General features: G+C 41.8%; 1 protein-coding gene across 3 annotated transcripts in view; it reads left to right on the forward strand.

Moving 5' to 3' along the window:
- The first annotated feature begins 4369 nt into the window (after positions 1 to 4369).
- TAFA2 (TAFA chemokine like family member 2) overlaps positions 4370 to 12396 on the forward strand; it is a 188029-nt gene continuing 180002 nt past the window's right edge. For all 3 annotated transcript variants that reach the window (XR_008437304.1, XM_053978554.1, XM_053978553.1), the window contains exon 1: positions 4370 to 5077. The gene's annotated coding sequence lies outside the window, so the exon portion shown is untranslated. The remainder of the gene's footprint in view (positions 5078 to 12396) is intronic.

Consider the following 12396-nt stretch of genomic DNA (forward strand, 5'->3'; position numbering starts at 1 on the left):
GGTTACAGGGAAAATGGAACCAGAGGCTTCTTGGAAGTACATAGCAAAGGGTTGAGGCAACTGAGACAAAAGGCAGAAATTCAGAGAAATTTGGTTGGATGTAAGGAAGGAAAAACTTTTCAGTAAGAGAGATCAAAGGCTGGAAAAGGGACAAGCAGAGTGGCAGGCATAATCTGTGCCCTTGAAGGTATCTGAAAGCACTGGACACAGCCCTAAGCAACCTGATTTAACTTTGAAGTTAGCCCATGCATGACTGAGATTGGGATCTTCAGCCCAACCAGACTTCCAGAAATCCCTTTCAATCTATTTTCTCTCTGATTCCCAGCCTTCTCTCCTCTTGAATGAAAGCAACGAAGTCTCGCTCCCAAAATTACCTTGAATATACATGTATCTGTGGGTTGTTTTTCTTTCCTTTTTCTTTGTTTTTTGTTGTTATTGTTTTTGTTTTTCCCCATCCTGGAAGATGTCATTACTCTGTAAGCAGCATTTATGTTAGCATACATAAGCATACATGTGATTTATGTCTTAGAAGAATGGGTTTAAATGGTCAAACCCCCCAAACCATAGTGTTTATCTGTATAACTTAAATGTTGTAGAAAATAAAGACTGGTTACTTGTTATTGTTTTGCAGTCAGTTTTTCCATTTTATGTGGAAGCTTTGAAAGATCAATGATCATTCCAGCATGCTAGTTAAAAACCTCTTTTTCTTCAAAATGCAATACCCAGCATGATTTTAGTTAATGCCTGTGGGAGACTTATTAAGGAACCCCAGAATAACTTTGCTACATCGCCTTTGCATTTCCATCAGCTTATCAGGAGTCAATTAATTTTATTTTTGTATGTGAACATCTGAAATGTTGCAGAGCTTTTAAAGAACTTAAATTTGGTGGACCAGATTCTCACCTGTGATAAAAACATGATTGTGTGTTTGTGTATCTGTACACACATTGTAAAGGGGACTTGTAGGCACTGTTGGATTGCCTCAGCTCACACAGTGTCAGGATGATAATCACAAATAATTTACAGCAGCTGACTTTGAGATTCTTGTTTCCTCTTCCCCAGCTTTATGGGATGGCAATAAAGGAATGCTCTAGTATGCTGCTGTACATCAGGCTCTACATCACTATATATCTCCTTACACTGAGGTATTCCTGGTGAGCGCTGTGGTCTGAGCTGCTGCTAATTTTAGTATGTGAAGCTCAATATTAATATAGTTGGAAAACCCAACCAAAATCCTAATCTTTCGTTACAAAATGAGAAACCAAGAACCTAACTGCTAAAAGGAAAAGTAGTGTCAAAACTGGCACTTTTAGCTAGTTTAGATTAGTAGCATGGTGCGTAGTGGGAGGGAGGAGTCTATTCAGAAAGATAAAGGAGCAAAACTTGGTAGATATTAATGAACAGTACTGACATTGCTGTCAATTCTTAGAGACTAAATCTACATGTGGCTATCAAAATATAAAATTTCCTTTTTTCTATTTAGCAGCTCATAACATGCATGCTTCTGAGTAAAATTAGTGTCTAAAAGATATACACACCAGATCTAGTCACATAACTAGTCAGAAATAAGTTTTTACTTTCCCGATTTTTATGATGTGCTATTCACGTTGAAATGGAAATGCTGAAGTTGCTCCAAATACTACACCTGTTGCAAACGCCAGTGCCAATTTTCATGGTTTATGCTTGTCTTTTAGCATGTGGAAGAGACATACAAATTGGTGAAAAGTAAGAAACAATGACACTAACTCAAAAATGAAACTAGCTGAAGGAATAAAGAGAGAACATTCATGTAATTACATTGTGTTCTAAGGCCACAGTATTCAGCTGGGGATTTTTCAGTCAGAAAGATATAAATACAGGCTGTGTAAGACAAAGACTGCCAATCTGGTGTTTCCAGAATATGGTAAATTTATCATATTGTACCTGTGCAGCATGTACAAAGGCACCTTTGGAGATGAGTCAGACTTACCAAGTAAGCATCTGTAAAACCAGCTGCACTCTATAGGTGCAACAGATCGTTTCAGTTCTTCCCAACAGTGTTGAGCATACTGCAAAAGCAAGCAGAGAAGCTTTCTGAAAGCATGTCTTTCAGGACATGCTTTCATATGCATGTTGTCACACAAGCTGTGTGTGAGTACTGCAGATTTGTTCAGATTTTGAGATGTTGTACAAAGAGATTTGGAAATGGTCATGCGCAGCACCATCATACATAAACAAAGACTACATTTTTTAATGTTTTCGCTGACAAAATTCTGGGGTTTCAAAACAGGTCAGCTTACTTACTGCTTTGTCTGCTACTTTTTCTTTAGTTGTTTGCATAGGACTTGTTTGTTTCAACATGGTGCTAAATGTTCTGTGTCTTCAGATGTATTTACCAGTTTTCTGCAACAGCAGGACACCAACATGAAGCTACCAGGTATCCTCTGGTCTTACAACATGCAGTCAACTTGAGTGTAATGGTACATGCAGGTAAAATAGACATATGTGCTCCTATAGCAACAGGGTGTTTGCCACATCTACAGGACAACAGCTGCTGTAGTTGCATTTTAGTTGCTCTAGTTATATTTTTGGTGTGCTTTCACTGCTTTTAATGGAGTAGCAATACCTGTGGTCCTACACTGAGGCAGGGAGCTGGAAAGATTACCCTTTCCACCATGTACTCAGGACCTCCTGTCATTTGGAATTGGTGGGGCAGGAGTATCCAACCCCCCGTGGATCGACTTTAGTCTGGATCTATCTCTTTTCCTGAAATTGTGGTGCCGATAGCAGCACAATCTTGGCTTTTTCCAGTTCCCTCTAAATTATTTTTTAGCTGTCTGCAAATCTAGAAATGTGGTTATCAAATAGGGAAATTCTGAAGTTACTGTATCAGCTTCCAATGAATGAGACAAGACCATATTTGTCTTTACAACCAGCAGCCTTTTAATTTGGCTGCAGTCAGCATCCAGTATATATGTGTACTGCAGTGCTTTCTGCAACAGCGCTTGTGACAGACACCTACCAAGCTACTTTTAACTTGCCCTTTCAATACCAGCCTCTTTGTATTTCATCCTACAGCTGCATCAGGCTGAGTAGTCCACATTAAGCCTTCATTTTTTCTTCTTCTTCTTCTTTTTTTTTTTTTTTTTTCCTGACTGCATGGATCTCTAGAAAAAGTTTTTTGAATTTTTTGGGAAAAAAAGAATTGAACATTCTACAGATGCTTGCTTGCATGGAAGAACTCTAGCATGAACAATAACAAGAAGACAATTGCTTCACTTCCCTCTTCTGTTTCTGACAGTTGATTATGAACATCAGGTAAGATGTGGTAACAGTTAAGGATGGAGCAAAAGGTTCTTTTCTGAAAACTGGCCATTATACCAGCTTGTAGAATTGAAAAAAAACCCCAACAGATGATCAGGTATATCAGTACTTCTCAATGCTGCATGCATTCATCCCTATTTAATCTAGGAGTGGACCAGAATTACAGGACAAAATTGAGAACTTGACTCTGATATCACTGTAACAAACAAGGTTTCTTTCTCACCTTTTTTAGCTCTCTCCCCTCTACTTCTCTGCACCACTTTTTGAACGGCACAGAACACAGCAAAATAAATATTCTGCTTTTAATTATCCTCACTCAGCAACATTTCCCCTTATTAAACAATAGTCGTGGCAGACGACCACGACCCGCAACCCATCTTTAAAGCTGTCGTAAGAGAAACAAGAGGTCTTTAGGACCTGACCCGTACTACCTTTACTCACTACCTCTCGAGCGCAGGTACACGGACCAAGCTCGCCACCCCACCGCCCAGGGAAGAGGGGCCCGACCGAGTCCTTGGCTCTCCCGCCGCCGGAGCTGCCATGCGTGACTCCCTTCTCCCTCTGGAGGGAGACACAGTCCAGTTTTTGGCTGCCGCCGGCGCCGCCGCGTCCCTCCTGTCCCTGCTCCGGCAGCCGCGGACCCCCTTCCCCGGGGCAGCTGCCCTGCCCGGTCCGGCCCGGCCCGGCTGCTCCCTCCCCGCCCGGCGCCCCAGCCTCCCACCGCAGGGCCAGAGGGGTCCCGGGGGAGCGGCGGCGCGGCCGCCGGGGGTCCGCGGGGATCTCCCCGGCCACATGCGCCTGGGTGTAAACTTCGCACCCCCGCTCGGAGCGGAAAGGAGAGAAGGGAGAGCTGCGCTGCGGAGAGGGCGGCGGAGGGAGGCGGCCCCAGCCCCAGTGTGCGCGGGCGGCGGCGGCGGGCGCTGCCGGCTGAGCCCCGCTGCTCGGTCAGACAGAACGGCGGCCGCTGGGACCTGCTCCCTCGTAAGGGCTGGGGAGGAGAGCCGCGAGTGGCCGGATAAATACGGGGGAGGAGAAGGGCGTCTCTCCCTTTCCCCACCTCCCTCCACCTCCTCCCTCCCCCCCGCCGCGGAGGGCGCTCTTGGAACTGCCTCTGTCTGTCCGGGCGCCCGGGGCGTCTCCGCGCCCTTCCGCGGTGCGGTGCGCGCAGGCTGGGCGCGGGAGGCTGCTGCCGCTGAAGGTGAAGCTCTCGCTCTCCAATTACTTTTCCCAAGAGAGAGAAGGAGGCAGCAGGAGGGGGAAGTCGTGCTGTGTGTGGAAGGCACACCAATCAGAGATGCTCTAACGGAGGGACTGCTGCAGGACGCGCCGGCTTCTCCTCCTTCCTCTGCCGGCGGGGCTGAATCGGGACCACGCGCAGCTGGCGTAGGGGCCGGAGCCGTACTGGACTGCAGGACTTATCCATCTCCGCTGTTCCAATAGCTCAACCATACTTCGTCCTCTCTATTTTTTTTTTCTTAATACTCTGAAATCGTGCACAAGAAACACTTCAAGTCTTCTCTCCATTCCCAGTTACTTCACCCTTCCTCTAGCATCTCTTAGCCGGATTCCAGAGAGGCGGGGTGAGAGAGCCGGGCCCCGCGGACGGCTGCTGCCGCGGGGAGCCGAGCAGACGCGGCACGGCGCCGCTCCATGCCCCCGAGCGCTGGCGGGGCGCGGGGCGTGTGCCGGCGATGCCCGGGCGGTAAGGCTGGAGCTCCCCCCGGACGGGAGGCGGCCGATCGCTAGGCATTTCTAGCAAGAATCGGGACTGCAGGTAGGTGAGCGGAGCGCTCCAGGGTCGTGTGTCTGTCTGTGTGTCTGTCTGTGCGCTGGTGGGGCCGCCAGGTGATACTCTTGGCGGCTGGCGGAGACCCCGCGGGCGGCGGGCGCAAGTGGCCGCGGCGAGGCCAGGTGTGAGGTGTGCGGAGCGGCTGCCGCGGGTTGCGCCCTCCCGCTGCCCTAAAGTTGGACGAAGCCGGATGTAGAGAAGAGCTGCTTTGCTGTCCTTCTGCTGGGTACCTGGAGCAGCAGGCTGCAGCCTTTCGCCGGGCGATTCTCGAGGCTTTTGTTTTCCCTTTTAATTTTCTTTGATTTTACTTAAAAGAACGGTTCAACAGAGCCGAGAGGGAGACAGGGGGAACAGGGGAACCCACCCGGTTTTCAACTTTTATGGAACGGGTGGCCGCTAACTCGCAGGACCGTCGGGCACTTGGGGATTACTGTGCCCGGACGCTTTATCGGCCACCTTCAAGAGAACGGCTGGAAGAGCGGGTAGTCGCTTTCTGCGTCCTCTAAAAACAAAACAAACAAGAAAAGAAAAAAAAAAGATAAAGGGAAGATTCATGGCTCCGTTTTTCTCTATGTGTAGTGCTCTCCAAGTTGTGCGTGTATAGTATGAAGCATACCTTGTCTGTCCACGTTGCTTTTGCAGAGAAAGTTTTAAAATAACCTGCTTTATTCCTGTGGAGCTGTGTGATCGGATACCAGGTTATCAATGCAAAGAATAAAGAGCAAGAGCTTGCACTGCCCTGTTGGGGTTGCTACGCATGGCTCTTCTGTATATTTCATTCCTACGGGAGTTAAAATGATTGCTTAAAGCATTTTAAATAATATGTGTAGCTCCCTTTCCAGCTTTTGCTTGGAGCTTATCAGTGTTTTTTTTTTTATAAGTACCTCAGTTCTACCACTGTCGCCCCAGTAGATATTGGCTCAGTATTTAAAGAACCATGCTTTGACTCCTGCAGAACTGTCAATTTAAATAATAAATCTACTCAACTCCTTTCACTGAAAACCCCATAAAGGATTCTGGGTCGTAGGGTCTTTGCACCACAGTGGATACATTTAAATTACTATTGACTAAATGATAATTGTTGTCTGGTTTCTCTGTCTTACCAGCTAGTTTCAGACTTTAGCATTCAGCCTACTATATGTTTAACACTTTAAAGCTACTTTATGGGCTAATTTAAGTCAAATTGAGAAATTAAGATTCCTACCTGTAGTGTTGGGTACACACTCGAAACATAGTGGTTCAGTGATGCTAGGAGGATAGCTTAGCTGAAGTTGGGAAAGAGCATACTAAGATATTTTTATCAGAGGTGGCAAAGATTACAAGTTTCATTATACTTTTGCACATTAATTGTGCTGTCATCTCATACTGATGCCTAAATTGTTTTGTGAGTGTATAATTAACAATAGTAAAGTAATTAATATAAATTTCACTGTTAATATTTTATTTCAGAGAGCTGATGCTGCTGAAACAGTACTGAAAACCATGTGGGATTTATTTCACATAATCCAAATTTCCAGTAGTTATTCTTATAAATATAAACTAGCTCAGTACCATAATTTCAGTGGAAAGCTTTGCTCAGTTGATACAGCAAATCAGGTTTACTACTCACTGGTTCTGCATATTTTTTTGTACATAGAAGGTCCCTCAAAAATGTAGTATTAACTTTTGATAGTAGGTGACTAAGATAAAAGTAAGACTAAGATGGTAGTAGGTGACTAAGATAAAATCTTGATTCTGTCTTGCTGTTTTAATCAGAGAATGATGACTAAGCTGCCAGTACCTTTAATTATACTAGACACACGGGGTAACTTTTTCACCTGTTTCTTATGATCTGAGAGATCTCAGCTTTATGTGTAGATGCCTGTAGTGCACTTGATTATTCTGGTGGGGAATAAATGAAAAACTTGTTCTGAACGAAGGTAAATAGATGTGTGTACAGATGGATATTGGAGATGGTTTTACTGGCAGGTTGCAAAGTGATGATTCATTGAGCCCTGTCTAGATTTACATAAAGCAAATAATACTTTACACTGAATTGTTATGGCAGAGAAAAATGTAGCAGCCAAGAAGTTTCATGATTTCATCACAAGTGATGACAGACTTGATAAAGGACATCTTTACAAATAAAGGCAGTATGTTTTTGGTAAGCAAAATATAACCATGATGTTTTTCATATCTGAGCATCTTCACACCAAAATTTATTGCTGTTTGTGTTGCTACTTACCAACCAGTGTAAAGCCTAAATAATGTACTAGAAAGATGTTGCATTTATTATGTTGTATGTTTTGTTTACTATAAATAAGTAATGTAACAGTGCTAACTAGTTATCTCACTAAAGGAAATCACTGACTTGGAAGACAGAAAATCACAATACCTAATACTCATCTACACAGAAATGTGATCACCATCTTGAAAAATTATTCTGAATGATACAACTATCAGTGAGCAAGTGGTTCTATGCCTCTGTTTTATCTTCTGCAGGATTTTATTAGAAATGCTTCATTAAATCACATTATTCTGCAGCTGTCTGCTCACTGAAAATTAAAATAAAAATCAGGAAATTTATCCAGCAGAGCAGTAATATTTCCTTTGTTAAGTACTGAAAGTTCAAATAAAGCAAGATCCTTTAGCATCAGTGTGCCAGAAGCACTGAGTACATCCTATTTTTGTGATATATGGATGGCATTTACAGATGCAATTCATCAATGTATTTATTAGTCAAATGTCATCAAACAAAGAAGATAAATGGCAGTAAACAAAGACTGCATGGTAATTCAGAGGCTAAAGCAACAGAAGACCCTACAATCTAATTAGTTAGATATTTTCAATCTGTATTTAAATATCTCATTTAAATGTCTTTCATCATTTTTCTATTGCATGTCCAAGTAATTCAGGTAGCAATAGCTTTTTATTGGAAAATATATTTTTCATTTACCTTTTGAATTTTGAAGGCATTGAGGCAAAAGTTGTGTAAGGATGAATCTAACAGAAGAGTACTATGCCAGCAGAACTGAATACTGACCTGTCCGTGTTCATGACCATTTTTGTGTTGAGGGTTATCCCCAACTGATTTAGACTTTCATTGCTCCCTTGGAGTAGTTGCAGGTCTGACATTTTAAACCAGCTGGAGTATTTGCTCCATTATCCTTAGATCACTGAATTTAAGAGTGTGAATTTAATCCTTCACTACTTAGAAGGATTTTGCTTGTGCTTTGTTTTTTTTTTTTTTTTTTTTTTCAGCATGATAAAATAATTTCATAGTATACTCAGCTTCACAGAGTCCATTGTAAGTACACACTTTTACATTTGAAATATTTTTTAAAAACAGAAGTTCACTCTTAGGGCTATTTCAACAGGAAATTTGGCACATTGATTTGTTTTTATAATCTGTTAATATTTATATTGAAACACTTCTCCTCATTACTAAGTTCAGATATATAACATTCACCAGACATAGGAATGAATGTGGAAACATCAAGAGTAACGTTGCTCATTTTTCATGGTGACAGCTACAGAGCTATCTTCTTTTGCTCTTGTAGAACTTGGGAGGATAGTGGGGTTTATGCTTTGTTTCTCTATATACCCAAGCCAGCCACTCTTGTTTGCCATATGTAGTGAGTTATTTATCAAAAGAGATAACAAAATAATAGCAACCAGCTAATGTACCTTTTCGTACTACTAGTGCAGAACAGTCACATTTTTAAGATAAACAATTCAATATCTTCATATAGCTTCTTTCATGTCATGTGTTTTGAAAGACACTTTGGAGATAGAAAAGAGAAAGCAAAGACCTTTAACTAGTTAAAGTAGTTAACATAACTACCAGGTATGGCATGACACTACATAGTTAGATAAAATGATGAAGAGATGAAGTCACTGAAAAAGCTTTCTTAGCTTTTTCTTCTGTCCGAATACACTGATATGTAGAATGCACTTCAATCTGTTGCTTGAAGTAGCACTGGAAAATGCTTTGTATGGATTTGATCCTTAGTCCTTAACTAAACACTTATAGGAGAAGCTTCTATATGTTTTGTGGTGTGGAAGAATCGTTTATATAATTGCACATGTAAAAAGTTAGAAAATGCTTTTCCCCCTCATCTTTAAAGTTTAGCAAACCTCCTAATCTGTGCTATGTCCATAGCTTGCATTTTCTAGTTGCCTCACATCACATCTTGCTGATCTTGTAATAGGAAGCTTGAACACAGGTCTCTTGGCACCAGGACAGCGTTGTGTACAGCCACCTCAGCTGTGAGCATCCTTTTAACAATGCCAAGGGGAAAGCCACGGTACAGGGTAGCACTCAGGTGAAAGCACACATAGCTTTTTTTGACTCCTGGGTGTTTGGTATTCTTCTATGCTTATACCACAAATCAAAGCTAATGCAGCAGAAGGTTCTTTACATTGGCAAACTTCTCAAGTAAATAATAAATAATCACAGTTCAACAAACCTAGCTGGTTGTATAAATAACAAAATATTAATAAATGAGTCAGTAAATATCAAACACTTTTTAAATAGATAAACTTTTAGTCTTGCTTGTATGCTGGCCTCTCTCTCTGTGGAATATTTCTTGCCTCTTCTCTTGCTATATTAAGGTTCAGTAATTGAAGATGAGGTACTGGACTAGATGGATCACGGTCTTGATTCAATAAAGCAATTTCTTTCTTGAAATGCAAGGAGGCAGTATTGCAGTGCTGCATATTTACTTTACTTACAAGAACCAAACTGCAAGAACCAAACTGCAGTTGCTTACTGTACTGCTTTTGCTTTTTTTTCCACTTTTAAAAGCAGGATATAAAACATTTCTAAAATAAATCTGTCAGTAACATGCAGTCTCACACCAGCTCTTTTAGAGACAGAAGCACAGACCTGACTAGTCTCTCACATTTGCAGTGATATTCTCATATTGGATTTTTTCTACTCCCTCACTGCATTTTCTGCATCACATATTGATAAGGCAGAGCTGTGGCCTCTGATCCATCCTGCCACAAAGCAGTCAGTTATCTAGCGGGTGTTCTCCCTCATCTCTGTCTGACAGGTTGTGTCATGGACGGGGTAGAGGGTGTGGCTCAGACCTTGGGTCACCCAGTGGATTTTCATGCTCATCTGAGCATCTTTATACAGAACAGTCTTTCTGGTTACAGGTTGTCCCTGCCTTACCCCTCACCTTGTGAAACTGTGTATGAGAGAACCTGTGCCAAAGCCTTTGGCATGCAGTCATGCAGCCTTAGGATAGGTGCTGCCTTCGGCCTCGTGACTGTGCATTTGGGAGAGCTGTGAGCACTGCATCCAAACCATGGACTCCAGATCCCCTGTCAGTTGACAGTGTTTGTTCCCATTTAAGATACCTGTTTGGCCTTTCAGGTTCTAGGCTCAACGGTAGTTTGTCACTGGGTATTGTGTTATTGCATTTAATAGCACTGCAAAGTCACACAGAACAGCTTGATGGCTCTGAGGGAAGCTAATGTCTTTCTGTGCTATTTGTATGTTGTAAACTGTTTGAAATGTAGATCGTTTCCAGTAAGAGATGAAAGTGAGTACCATCTGAAGCTTGTCTCATGATTTATCTAAGACGAATTAGTAGTCTTTGGTTTGAACTGTAGAAGTGTCCAAGTCCCAAAAGTCGTCACTGGGAAAAATTAGGATGTGTTCCTGCTGTGTGCAGAGAGGCAAAACTTGAAGTCTGATCATGTGGGACATTTCAGCTGGCGTGGCTTCAATGGGACCAATCAAATTAATTATGTGATTTAAGTCTTTTCTGTAGTGAGTCTGAATAAATATTTCTAACTGTTTAGACTGATCTGTGCTGAAAGCATGTAGGTGGGGTGCTGTTTTGATAACTATGTTTGTGTCTGTATTATGGGTATAAATTTAAGACTTGAGCTTTATTTCAGTGGTTTACCACTCCTACACCTTTTATAAAGCTTCAATCCTGTTATATTCAGAAGAGAGACTATGTAACAGCAAGCAAATTTCAGAAAGATTCTACAGGTGTAAGGGTACTCTGCATTATAAAGTTAGAGGCTACTATTACAATAATGTAAATTTTCAAATATGGTGGTGTTGGTGTGGCACCAAAGTAAAATATCAATTTCTGACTAAGCATATCAGGCTCTGGTATTTGTGCAGGAAATTAGGTCACATTTAGAGCCTAATTACAGAAATAAAGATCTGTTTCAGCACCATTAGAAGAGAAGAATACCCTCTCTGGGGTATATCCTCTCTTCAGATTCTGTTACCTGTCCAAATTTAGGGTAAAAGAAATGTCAATCTATGCATTGCAACAAATAAGCTATTATTAAACAAGATGGGAAGTTTTATCTTAAGATCTGGTAACAGCAGTAAATAGAGAGAGATAAGTTCAGTTCTATGGGCTTACTGGAATCAAGACACAAGAAATATTGTATTTATATTCTAACATAACATGCCATAAATTTAGATATGGTATTATCAGCCAGTACACTGACATTTCTCATTATTATGATCCTGCTTATTTCTGTTCAGCCTAGATTCACGGGGGATAAACCGTGCATTAGAATTAAGGTAATATTTAAAAGGCATAACTGCCAAAGTGTCCAAAGCTACATAAGGAAGGCATTACGCTGGTATTTGTGCAATGGATGTTCAAATAAAGAAGTGGCCATGAATTCTGATTGAGCTTCTGATTTAGGAAATGTTGGAGTTTTTTTCCCTAATGCAGATTCATTTTTCCTTTATGGCAATGAGATTTTATTATTCTGGTTATAAACATTGTCATTGTGATTGTTCTGATTTAGCCCCAGTAGGCAGCTCAGCCCACTCAGCCACTTGCTCACTCCCTCTCAGTGAGATGGGGAAGAGAATTGGAACAGTAACAGTGAGAAAACTTGTGGGTTAAGACAGTTTAATAGGTAAAGCAAAAGCTGCACACACAAGCATAGCAAAACAAGGAATTAATTCAGCACTTTGCACTGGCAGGCAGGGGTGCAGCCATCTCCAGGAAAGCGGAGCTCCATCACACGTCGCGGTGACTTGTGAAATGTATTCCAAATCCCGCTTCTTCCCTGTGGCTTTGTATGCTGAGCATGACCTCATATGATATGAAATATCACTTTGGCTATTTGGGGTCAGCAGTCCTGCATCTCCAATCTTTTCACTGGTGGAGCAATGTGAGGAAGAGAAAAAAGGCCTTGATGCTGTTTAAGCACTGTGTAGCAGTAACTAAACACATCTCTTTTATCAACACTGTTTTGGTCACAAATCTAAAACACAGCAACTTAAAAGCTACTAGAACAATATTAACTCTATTCCCGCCAAACCCAGTACA

Source organism: Vidua macroura, chromosome 5 (genome assembly GCF_024509145.1).
Source record: "Vidua macroura isolate BioBank_ID:100142 chromosome 5, ASM2450914v1, whole genome shotgun sequence".
Taxonomy (NCBI): domain Eukaryota; kingdom Metazoa; phylum Chordata; class Aves; order Passeriformes; family Viduidae; genus Vidua; species Vidua macroura.